The sequence below is a fragment of the Sus scrofa genome, chromosome 7 (genome assembly GCF_054392235.1).
Source record: "Sus scrofa isolate SSC_HxYL_T2T_F1_AM1 chromosome 7, Sscrofa_HxYL_maternal_Yorkshire_Landrace_v2.0, whole genome shotgun sequence".
Lineage (NCBI taxonomy): Eukaryota > Metazoa > Chordata > Mammalia > Artiodactyla > Suidae > Sus > Sus scrofa.
Genome location: NC_139389.1, coordinates 49,289,259 through 49,301,778, shown reverse-complemented (window position 1 = coordinate 49,301,778; position 12,520 = coordinate 49,289,259). Strand labels below are relative to the sequence as shown.

General features: G+C 48.7%; 1 protein-coding gene across 3 annotated transcripts in view; it reads left to right on the top strand.

Moving 5' to 3' along the window:
• The window catches only part of CLIC5 (chloride intracellular channel 5), a 125,013-nt gene that overhangs the window by 82,070 nt on the left and 30,423 nt on the right, over window positions 1-12,520 (top strand). The window contains exon 5 of one of the 3 annotated variants that reach the window (XR_014808940.1): window positions 167-1,169. The gene's annotated coding sequence lies outside the window, so the exon portion shown is untranslated. 3 annotated transcript variants of the gene reach the window in all.

Here is a 12,520-nt window from a genome sequence, read left to right as displayed (position 1 = left end):
CGTTGTTACTGCAGCAGCTTGGGTTGCTGCTGTGGTGTCAGTTCAGTCCTGACCTGGGATCTTCCACATGCTACAGGTATGGCCAAAATAATAATAATAATAATAATAATAATAATAGTAATAGTAATAATAATAATAATAATAATAATAATAATAAAAGAACTAGAAAAAGACAATAACCTAATCCTGGAGGTCTGACTGGTGCAGAAAGGCTTAAAATGATAAAGAGTCAAATAACAAGACAAGAGGTAAAAGATGGCTTAATTGCAGGGAGGCTGAAGGCTGATGAGCTGCCTTCGGAAGGAGGAAAGAGTATCTGGCAAAAGTATCTGGTTCAGAGCAGGAAGAATTAGTCTTCAGGTCTCCTGAAGGGGTTTCAATGGGGTTATAATGATTCAGAGGGAACCGGTTGGCCAGGAATACAGGGTGGAGGATGTAGACAGCGTGAGAAAACTCCAGCAACAGAGACCAGGAGAAGTGCCAGCTGGGGGACTGGACTTTATCCTGTGGGTGAGGCACTATGGGGAGAGTGGTCTTTTAAGGACCAGAAAAGGAGAAGCACATGTCAAATATTTGAAATTTATGGAGTTCCTTCAGTGGAAGTGAATCTTACTAGGAACCATGAGGTTGCAGGTTCGATTCCTGGCCTTGCTCAGTGGGTTGGGGATCTGGCATTGCTGTGAGCTGTGGTGTAGGTTGCAGATACGCTCTGATCTGACGTTGCTGTGGCTATGGTGTAGGCCGGCAGCTCCTATTTGACCCCTAGCCTGGGAACCTCCATATGCTGTGGATGTGGCCCTAAAGAAAAAAATTTTTTTTTTTGAAATTTATTCAGGGTTCTTGCTTTATTGCCATTGGGCACCTGTGGTGGGTGGAGAGCTGTCTCCACACCCGGGACCTCAGAATGTGACTTGGTTTAGAAGTGGACCTTGGTTTAGAAGAACTTGACCTGGTTAATATCCCTGAGGATTTGGGTCTGATCCCTGGCCTTGCTCACTGGGTTAAGGACCTGGTGTTGCCCTGAGCTGCAGTGTAGGTCCCAGATGCGGCTTGGATCTGGCATTGCCGTGTCTGTGGCATAGGCTGGCAGCTGCAGATCCGATTCAACCCCTAGCCAGGGAATTTCCATATGCCACAGGTGTGGCCCTAAAAACAAATAAATAAATAAATAGATGAATGAATAAATAAATAAATAAAGTAGGTTTTTTGCAGATGTCCTGAGTTAAGGGTCTTGAAATGAGAGCATCCTGATTTAGTGTGTTCCTCAGTCCAGTGACTGGTGTCCTTATAAGAAGAAAAGGGGACACATAGAAACGGGGGTTGGGGACAGGGTTAGGGAAGTAAAGATAGAGCAGGGAGTACAGCACTGCAGCCACAAGCAGAAAAGAGGACACACAGAGATAGAGGGTTGGGGGTGGGGGTGGGAGGACAGAGCATGGAGCGTAGTGCTGCAGCCACAAGCCAAGGGGCCACCAGAAGCTGAAAGAGGCCAGGAAGCATCTGCCTCTGAGCTTTTGGTGGGAGTGCTGCCCTGTGACTCTTGGATTTCAAATTCCTGGCATCCAGAACTGTGAGAGGATAGATTTCCGGTATTTGAAGCCACGCCGTTTTGTGGTGCTTTGGTGCAGCCCCAGGACTTTAAGGCAGCCCCCACAGCCATGGCGTCAAAGGGCAGCCCCGATGCTCGCCAGGATACAGACACAGGGGCAGTGAGAGGACAGTGGCCCGTCTCTGCCCACAGGAAACCAGCTGGCTCTCAATTCCAGATTTCAGATTCCATGTCCAGCATCCTTGCTTCTCAGCATCGAACATCTTCCATCATAGCTGTCAAAGCACCTGAAGAAAGATGCTCGCAGCTGAGCCTTCCAGACTTTTTGGGTTCTGAGCGGTACTGTCCTTGGATCCATATTTATAGTTCTCCTGCCCCCAAAGCCAAAGCACCCATTTCCACTCAACACTGTGTATCAGTTTTGTATAAACCCAGGACTCTCCAGTTTGCATTCTTTCTGCATCTTCTGTTTCACCCTGTTTTTCTCTGGGATGGGTTTTGCCCCTGACTCCTTTGCACATTTCAAAGCACTGGCGTTTCTCTGGTCCCCGATGGCCTGTCCTCCAGATGACAGTCCTTTGTTCCCTCCTGCCTTTTGACAGGATGCTACAGAGTTCCCATTGTGGCTCCGTGTTAAGAACCTGACTAGTATCCATGAGGATGCAGGTTCCATCCCTGGCCTTGCTCAGTGGGTTAAGGATCTGGCATGGCCATGAGCTGTGGTGAAGGTCGAAGACAAGGCTCGGATCCAGTGTTGCTGTGGCTGTGGTGTAGGCGGGCAGCTGCAGCTCCAATTTGACCCATAGCCTGGAAACTTCCATATGCCACAGGTGCAGCCCTAAAAGGAAAAATAAAATAAAATAAATTTGACACAATAGTTCCTGCTTCATGCAGCCATAAAAAAAATTAAAAACAAAATAAAGCAAAACAAGATGCCACGTTTGTCCTTCCCTGGAACTGTAGCTTCCCCTCCCACCCCCTGCACGTTTCCTCCCCCACCCCACACCCCCAGTTACCGTCAGCCCACTGTGTCCACAAGCCCTTAGGCTCCACAGGCCAGCAGCCTGGGCTCCTGGGGGCTATCCTTATGTGGACACTCACCTCCCTGCGGTGCTGGGCTTCCAGAACCCGCCCCACGGCCCTGCCCCACACAGCCGCCTGCCCACACCCCATGGGTCTCTGCTTTGTCTGAGGGCTGTGCTCACAGATCTCTGCAAGGTCATGAGCATCAGCCCCGGGCTTCCTTTGACATGCTATCTGCGTCTGCATCTCTGCATTTCTTTCTCCAAATCCTTTCTTCAGATTGTCCCTTTTGCATTTTCAGTTTTTTTTTCTCTTGAGCAGAACCGTCGCTCCACGTAATGCCCCAGTGTGCACACTCGTGCGCTCACACACACACACACACATGCACCAGCTGTCTTCTTGATCCCTTCCTGCCTGCTCAACATTAAAGCATCAAAAAACCCAGACCATGATTTGGTTCTATTTGATGGATCAAATTTCATTCAAAATTTCCCTATTCACCAGTCCTCAGAAGACCCCAACTACTGGGATCCAGACTCCATCCCTGGGGGAGCTGTCCACAGCTGGCCCAGGAGAGACCTGTCCATTAGTTTGTGCATTCAGTCATTCACTTATTCATTCAACAAACACGGATTGCGTGGAGTGGATCTGAGCTAATGTTTGAAGGGAATTTCTTGCATCCCGGGTACCAGGCTAGGCTCTGGAGTTGCCAAGACAAGTGAGACAAAATCATTGTCTTCAATGAATGAAGCATCCACGGGGACTGTGAAACATATATACCTGCAGTTATTGACCTGGGTTTGAATCCCAGATCAGCCACTTCCAGCTATGTGACCTTCCCCAAGAGACTTCTTCTCCCTGAGCCTCAGTTTCTGTACCTGTAAAATATACCTAATAATACTTTCAGGAGTTCCCGTTATGGCTCAGTGGTTAACGAATCCGACTAGGAACATGAGGTTGCAGGTTTGATCCCTGGCCTTGCTCAGTGGGTTAAGGATCCGGCATTGCTGCGAACTGTGGTGTAGGACATAGATGCGGCTCGGATCCCACATTACAATGGCTCTGGTGTAGGCCAGTGGCTGCAGCTCCCATTCGACCCCTAGCCTGGGAACCTCCATATGCCGCGGGAGCAGTCCTAGAAAGGACAAAAAGACAAAAAAAAAAAAAAAACAGTAATAATAATAATACTTTCAGTCTCCTTATCTCCCCAGCACAGCCCCTAATAGCATTCCCAAGGTTTGTAATACAGTCATTTATTTATAAGCCGATGCTTGTAAATCCTTTAGCCTAGTGCCTGACACGTCGTAAATGCTCATTAAATGTTACCTTTGCTTATTGATACTGCAAGAGCAAGAGTGAGACGAACACAAACACTGGCATCAGAAACTGCTGCTTCAGCTCTTCCTCTTTTGACCCCTAACCCGCTCTTCTAAATCTCCCACCCATGTAGTGTCTTTCCTATGGGTTTATGTTGGTTTCTCACTTTTTTGGTGTATTTCCCTCTTCTCCAAACTGTACAGTCGCTCCCCTTGTCCACGGTGCCCAATCTTCCATTCAGAGGGCCAGCTGTCTGACACCATTTAATAGAAGGGACTTGAGCATCCATGGATTTTTGGTACCCGGGGGAGTCCATGAGTGACAAGAGGAGAGCTGTAGAAATGACACCCAAGGAGGACCCTGTCTGTGGGATTGGGGGGATCAGAGGGGGAGGAGCAGGAAGGAAGGTTAAAAAAGACTCACCATTTTCGCCACACTCCCTCCAGCATTTGTTATTTGTGGGCTTATTAATGATGGCCATTCTGACTGGTGCGAGGTGGTATCTCGTGGTAGTTTTGATTTGCATTTCTCTAGTAATCAGGGATGCTGAGCATTTTCGCATTTTAAAGGGGAAAAAAAAACCCAGCAGTGAGTTGAGTGGGGAGGGTGTGAAGGTGAAGAAGGAAAGCTCTAGGAAGAAGGCTGACCTGTGGTGTAAAACACCGCACAGAGGTCACGGGAGACCTGGCCTGCTGTGTTCAGCTTTCTGGAAGCATCCTCAGGCACCCTTTTCTGACCGCCTCCCTCATCCGCATCAGTTCTCATCGCGCTCAGACCCTGCACAACAGGAGAGCCAGGCTGAGCAGGGCCATGGGCCCTTCCCCCATGGAAGGCGGAGGTGCCGTGGGAGACCCCAGGGAATGGGAGCAGGAACCCACGTGGCCTGAGGAAGATTGTCTTTGAGATGAGAGAGCATTTAGATTTGTCTAGAAGAGTTCATATTAGTTTTTCAATCCAGTGGGGAAAAGGGTATATTTCATCTGTTCAGTCTTGAAAGTTTTTATAGAGAAGCAGGATTGTGGGGGGGGGCACAAGCTTCTTCCATCCCACCTTTGGCATGTCCGGGAACCAGCCTGGTGTTAGCAGCAGCCAGCTCTGTCCTTGTCCAGCATCCCACCTCCACCTGGCAGAGGCCACCATCAGCCAGGCTGGTGGTCTCCATCTCAAACGCCCTTCCTCTCTCTCTGGGAACCCTTGCTTCTTGGTGCTGCTCCATTCCTCATCCGCTGAGATGTCACCGTGACACACAGACCCCAGGAGACCCAAGACCCTGCGGCAGCCCCCAGGCTCAGCAGCTCTGGGTCCCCTCACTCCCAGACCCCACGCTTGCTCTTCCCTCTGCAGCTGGGACACCAGTTTGACGCCTCCGTGTACCCCTTCCCTCAAGGGGTTTCTTTCACACCTTCCTTTAACTTGTCCCCTGTGCTGCCCCCCCCCCCGCGGGCTTCTCTCTTGGAATATGCATTTTGCATTTTTTTACCCTCAAGCTGCTGTTTGAACAGACTGTAAAAAACCTCTGCCACATGCCTCTGCTTTCACGAAATTCACTTTCCCTCCTTACTCTAATCCAGGCATAAATACTACAGTTCACTCTCTTTTTCACAACCTCTCTTCTTCCTACTGCTCGAGTCCTGTCTATTCTACTGGTTAATTTCATGTTCTGGTACATATTGCAGGTTCCAGGCCATTAACGATTGGATCGCATGTGCATTTTTAGTTCGCCCTTCCTGTTGGCCATTTTTAAAGTCTTCTTTTAATGCCTCCAGCCCTATTGCGTGTCCCTAGATCTAGTTAATAGTCCTGTTGGCACGTGTCACATTCTCATGTTCTTCTCCCCATTTCCTTTTTGGTTGGCACGTGCCTGTGACAGATGACAAGAATCCAGCGTTCCTCCTGCTCTGTCCACGTTCGAATCTTCCTTCCTTCAGTCTTGTGCCCAAGCCCACGTCCACGGGGCTCTCTTGCCCTGCTAAGAAGCCTAAAAAGTTCCAGTCCCACCTCTTTGAACACATGTCACATGTCACATGCAGCCTGGTGGCTCTTCCTTCCCACGTTTGCACATTCCTTTTTAAAGCACCTCTCACAGGCTGCCCATACCACCTATTTCTGTGCTAAGTGGTGTTTTTCCTAATTCGGATGATTTTGGTCATTCAAGTTCAAGCTTCCTTGGAAATCCCTCTCCTCACCCCACCCCCACCCCCACCCGCTCCCGTCTGGCTTTCTCTCTCATTTCCGCCTCTGTATGAATTTGTCTTGGGAGTTTTCTTCCTGTTTGAAAATGCCTACTCCACTTTTACCGGCAAGATTTTTATAGCCACTCACAGGGACACATAAAACAACACAAAGCAACGTAGACTAGGAGGAGGTGAAGGTGAGAAAGAAAAACAAGGTGCATCATAAAATGAGCTCAGGGCAAAATAAAAAAAAATAAAAAGGAAAAGTAGCTCCCAGTGTCTAGCTGCTTGACAGGGACAGACAGCAGACCACCAGACCCTGGTCAAGATCAAAGCAAGCAAACCAACCTCCCAGGAGAGTGACAAGTATTCCTGATAGGGGCTTGCGTGGTAGTCATAGGAGAGCTTATTGTCTTTCTCTTGGTCCCCTCCCTTCCGTGATGGCCCTTCTGGTTCTCTTAGAGTCCAGGCCCGCTGACTTCCTGCTGATGGGACTTCTCTGGCTTCACCCACCCTTTGAGCTGCAGCCCTTGCCGCCCGTCTCGCCTTCACCCCTGCCCTCGCTGCTGCTGACATCCATTTTCTTCTTTTCTCATCTCATCTTCTCCAGAAGAGCCCTGAGATCTCTGGCCTGGGTCACCAACTTGCCTGCTCCTCTCCGTTATTTCAGAGACTCGGGACAGCCTGCCTTTGCCTTTCTCAGCCTCTCTCTCTTCATCTCCTTCATAGACAAATTCTGACAATAATTATCCACACTCTAGGTCTCTATGTATTCACCTTCCATGCAACCCAATCATGCGTGGCCTAGACCAGCCTTCATCCATGGCATCAGTAATGCAGGAGGGGATAAATCCAACAGGCAGTTAATGAATGGATTGATTCATTAGTATAGTGGATTTACCATCCACTCTGCAGGTGTACGGCAAAGGGATTCCGTTATACATATATATTCTTTTCAGATTCTGGTCCATAATAGGTTATTACGTGATACTGAATATACTTCCCTGTGCTATAGAGTAAGTCCTTGTTGTTTATCTCTCTTATGTATAATAGCGTGTATCTGTTGATCCAAAACCCCAATGAATCCCTCTCTCTCTTTTTTAAAAATGGAGGTATCATCGACACATACGTTTCAGGTGTACAGCGTAACCATTCGATATCTGTATACACTGCAAAATGCTCTCCACAGTAAGTCTTCTTTCCATCCATCACAATACATAGTCACAAAATTTTGTTCTTGTGATGAGACGTCTTAAGACTTTTTAAAAAAGCAGTTTTCAAATATGCAATACGCTATTATGGATGATAGTTATCATGTTGTACCTTACATTCCCAGGACTTGTTTATTTTACAAGCAGAAGTTTGTAGCTTTTGACCCCCTTTACCCCCCCCCCTTTTTGTCTTTTTGTCTTTTTAGGGCCACACCCACAGCATGGGGAGGTTCCCAGGCTAGGGGTCTAATCAGAGGTACAGCTGCCAGCCTACACCAGAGCCACAGCAGCGTGGGATCTGAGCTGCGTCTGCGACCTATACCACAGCTCACGGCAACGCCAGATCCTTAACCCACTGAGCGAGGCCAGGGATCGAACCCACAACCTCATGGTTCCTAGTCGGATTCGTTTCCGCTGTGCCACAGAGGAAACTTCCCCCCTTCACCGTTTTCCTTACCCTCCCTCCCTCTGCCTTGGGCGAGCACCAGTCTGTGCTCTGCATCTATGAGCTCTGTGTTTTGTCAGCCTGTTTTGTTTTTAGATTCCACAGATAAGTGAGATCACACAATATTTGTCTTTGTCTGATTTATTTCACTCAGCACAATGCCCTCAAGGTCCATCCATGTTGTTGCAAATGACAAGATTTCTTTCTTTTTGAAGTTCCCATTGTGGCTCAGAGGTTAATGAATCCGACTAGGAACCATGAGGTTGCAGGTTCAATCCCTGGCCTTGCTCAGTGGGTTAAGGATCCGGCATTGCTGTGAACTGTGGTGTAGGTTGCAGACACGGCTCAAATCCCACGTTGCCGTGGCTGTGGCATAGGCCGGTGGCTACAGCTCTGATTAGACCCCTAGCCTGGGAACCTCCATATGCCACGGGAGCGGCCCTAGGGGGAAAAAAAAAAAAGATTTCTTTCTTTTTGTGGCTGAATAATATTCCTTTGTGTGTGCATGTATTTATTTATGTGTGTATATATATGTTCGTATACATACACTTTCTTTATCCATTCATCCATCAGTGGACACCTAGGCTGTGTCTATGTCTTGGCTGTTATAAATCATGCTGCAGTGAACGTGAAGGTGCAGATATCTTTTTGAGTTTCTGTTTTCTTTGGATGTTTTTTGAGTTTTCATTTTTTTGGATCATGCCTTTTTTATCCTGGCCAATGGGCCCCCTGCACTGTCTTTGCAAAAATGTACCCCTTTCCACCTATGGAAGACCCTTGGATTGGCTAACATACTCCTGCTAAAATATTTGCCCTGGAGTTTCCACTGTGGCTCAGCAGGTTAAGGACCTGACATCTCTGTGAGAATGTCAGGTTCCATCCCTGGCCTCGCTCAGTGGGTTAAGGATCCAGTGTTGTCGTGAGCTGTGGTGTAGGTCACAGATGTGGCTCGGATCCCATGTGGCTGTGGCTGTGATGTAGGCTGGCAATTACAGCTCCGATCAGACCCCTAGCTTGGGACCCAAGCCATGTCTTTTTAGGGCCGCACCCATATGCCATGGGTGCGGCCCTAAAAAGACAAAGTAAATAAATACATACACACATGAGGACCAAGGGTTCCTTCTTCCTGAGGCTTGTGGCAGCAGTTTCACTTCCTGGGATCTAGAAGCAGGCTGTGGGCTCCCCAGGTTTATTCTGAGCAAATTGACAGTCACAGCCTCGTATCGTGAAGCAGGCTCTCTGGGTATCCAAAAAGCTTGGTGACCTCAAAGCATCACTGGGCTGGTCAGTCCTGCCCGATGGAAATGTGATTGAAGGGCTTTGTCCAGGTTATCATCACATCGATTCCTCTCTTCCCGCCTCCTTTTCCACCACTGACTCCCAGAGCCCCAGGAAAGGCAGCAAACCACGCTGGATGGATTCCTTACTCCTTCCTTGTCGCTCTCCTCCATTCAGCCTCAGCCCGAAACTTCAGTTGGTTCCTATTTTCTCTTCTCATTTTTTTTTTTTTTTTTTTTTTTTTTTAGGGCCGTGCCCTTGACATATGGAAGTTCCCAGGCTAGGGTTTGAATCGGAGCTACAGCTGCCGGCCTATGTCACAGCCACAGCAACGCGTCTGTGACCTATACCACAGCTCACGGCGATGCCGGATCCTTAATCCATAGAGTGAGGCCAGGGATGGACCCTGCATCCTCATGGATCCTAGTCGGATTCATTTCCGATGAACCACATGGGGAACTCCTCCTGTTTTCTCTTCTAAGAGGTGCCCCCCGCCCCGCCGCTCGGCAGTGGACCATACTCCTGGCTGATGCTGGTGGAAGAAGAATCTGTCCATAGCACTGGCCGCCTTTCTTTCCCTGCCTTGTTCTCTGGGGCTCCTGTCCACTCAAGCTTAGCCCTGCTTTTCAACTCCTCCTGCAGCCGGCTCTGCTCCTCCTACCCCACCTCTACGTGTCTTCTCTCCAGCACACGCCCCTCACTCCTTTTAAGAAATCTGTAAGACCTTTGGGTAAATATACTGAACAAAACCATCCCCATTTGATATAGAGAAAATTGAGGCTTACAGACCTCTGCTCGGTATTCAGAAATTTACAATCTGTAGAATGGGTGTTTAGCTAAAGCACAGAGTGTCCCATCGAGTGGAAGGGTACAAAAAGAGCCTAGACCTTTGCCTAATCTAAGTGGCCCCCTATCACAGGATGCTCTCACTTTAAGTACCACTAAGAAACAAACCGTGCCTTCAGGGAAACAAAAAAGTGCTTTCACTTAAGCTCTAAGAGTTTGATGGTCAGACACAGTCTGATTTCAAAGATGTCAAATATGAAAAAATGTGCCTCTTAGTCTTGATGAAATAGGGAGAGTGGTTCCCATAGCCCTTTTAATTTATTTTATTTTTTTTTTTAGGGCCAAACCTGCAGCATATGGAGCTCCCCAGGCTAGGAGACAAATCAGAGCTGCAGCTGCTGGCCTACACCACAGCTACAGCAACTCGGGATCTGAGTCTGTTCCTTAACCCCCTGAGCAAGGCCAGGGATGAAATCTGCATCCTCATGGATACCAGTTTGTTACTGCTGAGACACAACGGGAACTCTCTCCCATAGCTACGCCCCCCCTTTTAATCTAAAAAATGTTTTTATTTTATTTTGCCTTTTTAATTTATTTAAAAGAATTTTATTATAGTTGATTTACAATGTTCTGTCAATTTCTGCTGTATAGCAAAGTGATCCAGTTACACACACACATATATATATATACATTCTTTTTCTCACATTATCCTCCATCATGTTCCATCACAAGGGATTAGATAGAGTTCCCAGTGCTTTACAGCAGGATCTCATTGCTCATCCACTCCAAATGCTATAGTTTGCATCTACTAACCCCCAACTCCCAGCCCATCCCAATCCCTCCCCCAACCCGCTGGCAACCACAAGTTCTCCAAGTCCACGAGTCTGTTTCTTCTCTGTAGATAGGTTCATCTGTGCAGTATGTTAGATTCCGGATATAAGTGATATCATCTGGTATTTGTCTTTCTCTTTCTGACTTACTTCCCTTAGTATGAGCGTCTCTGGTTCCATCCATGTTGCTGCAAATGGCATTATTCAGTCCAACATTCTGTTACTTCCTAGAGGCTATGCGATGAAATGTCAGACCCTCCCTTCTGCTTGGCCTTGAGCTACCCTGTTGGAAAGAGAGTGAATCAAAGTCAACAAGCTTCCAGATCCCTCCAGGATGGCTGTCCCAACCCCATATCCAGGAAAGTGTCACGTCCGCTCTGTTTCCTGTACTTTCCCCTTGTTCCTGCCTGGAAACAAGCACTGCTTATCTCCTAGCTCAGGGGTTGGCAAACTTAGACGTTTCAGGCAATACAGGATGTCGCAACTGCTCCATGCTGCCACTGGAACAATAGAGCCGTCACAGACAGCATGCAAACAAATGGGCGGGGCTGGGTTCCAACTCAGTTTCATTTACAGACACTGAGATTTGAATTTTATACCGTCTTCAAGGGTCACAAAGTCTTCTTTTTGGACTTTCCAACCTTCCAAAAATGTAAAACCCATTCCTGGCTCGAGGGCAGTGCAGAATAGGCAGTGGGCTGGATTTGGCACCTGGGCTTGGATTTGCGGAGTTCTGGCCTAGGCAGTCCCAGGCTGCAACAGCAAGTTCTCTTCGTGTCTGTACCTCTCAGCCTCCTCTCCTCTACTATGGAGATTGTCACAGCGCCCTTTCTTGCAGAGTCATGTTAATTAAATGAGCGCATTAAAGCACTCAGGGGGACAGTTCCCAGCACACAGCAGACACTAGTAGGTGATGGCTATTACTGCTGCTGCTGTTCACTTCACCAGTCCTCCTCTGAATTCCCTGGTGCTCACCCTTTGGACCTGGCGGCCCAGCTTCTCAGTAACATAGAAGCACGTGCTGCCCTCTTCTGGCAGGTGGAGGAATCAGCCCTGGAGACAGAGTGGATTTTAGTGTAAGGCCTGTGGACTTTCAAGCATCTTCTACATCGAGGGACTGAGTTATGCCTAAGCTTTATCTGGGGGTTCCAGAAGGGACCAGATCTCCTTTGAGAGTTCAAAGCCACCTTCCTTTATCTGTCGCCTGCACCCAGGGTGGGCCATGTGCACCAGGCCCCGGGGGATCCTCCAGAGGTCGCTGGCTGCCTGGGGAACATCGCCAGCTGCTTCTTTCTGCCTTGCCCCCCTCCTTCCAGCACCTCCAGTCTTTGCTTTTATGAACTTCCTTGACCTAAAATAGGAAAGTGTTTGAAAGGAGTCAGAGCAGCCCCCGGGAGGGCTGTTAGCCCAGAACTAACAAGCCCCTGACTATCAAAGCTGCCGTGCTTTCTCCTAAAGCCTCATGAAAGCCAACGGCTGTCGGGGGTGGGGTGGAGGGGGTGGTGGGAGGCAAGGAGGAGCGTTTTTCCAGATTCCCCAGGATGTGGCGAGCCGCGTTCAGAAGCCAGTGTGTGCATTTATTATTCCAAGCCGTTTCCATCACAGGCGCTTCCTTCCTTTACCCCTTCCTCCCTCCCCACCCTCAACCCCAGGTCAGGTGGGCCCAGGCTGGAGGCCAGACCTTCCCACGGGGATGGGGGCACGAGCCCCCTCATTCAGCCTCTGCTCTGAGGTGCAGGCCAGGGCAACAAGTACAAAGTACTGGGAGTGTGCGCTCTAATCCCCCTGCTCAGAGACAGAGGTCACCGAGGTGGCTTTGGGATTCCAGGTTTCTTCTGTAGGAAACCCAGACCTGTACTTTGGTGGGGGGAGTGGGAGGGGGATAGGGGTGTCACCTCAGACAACAG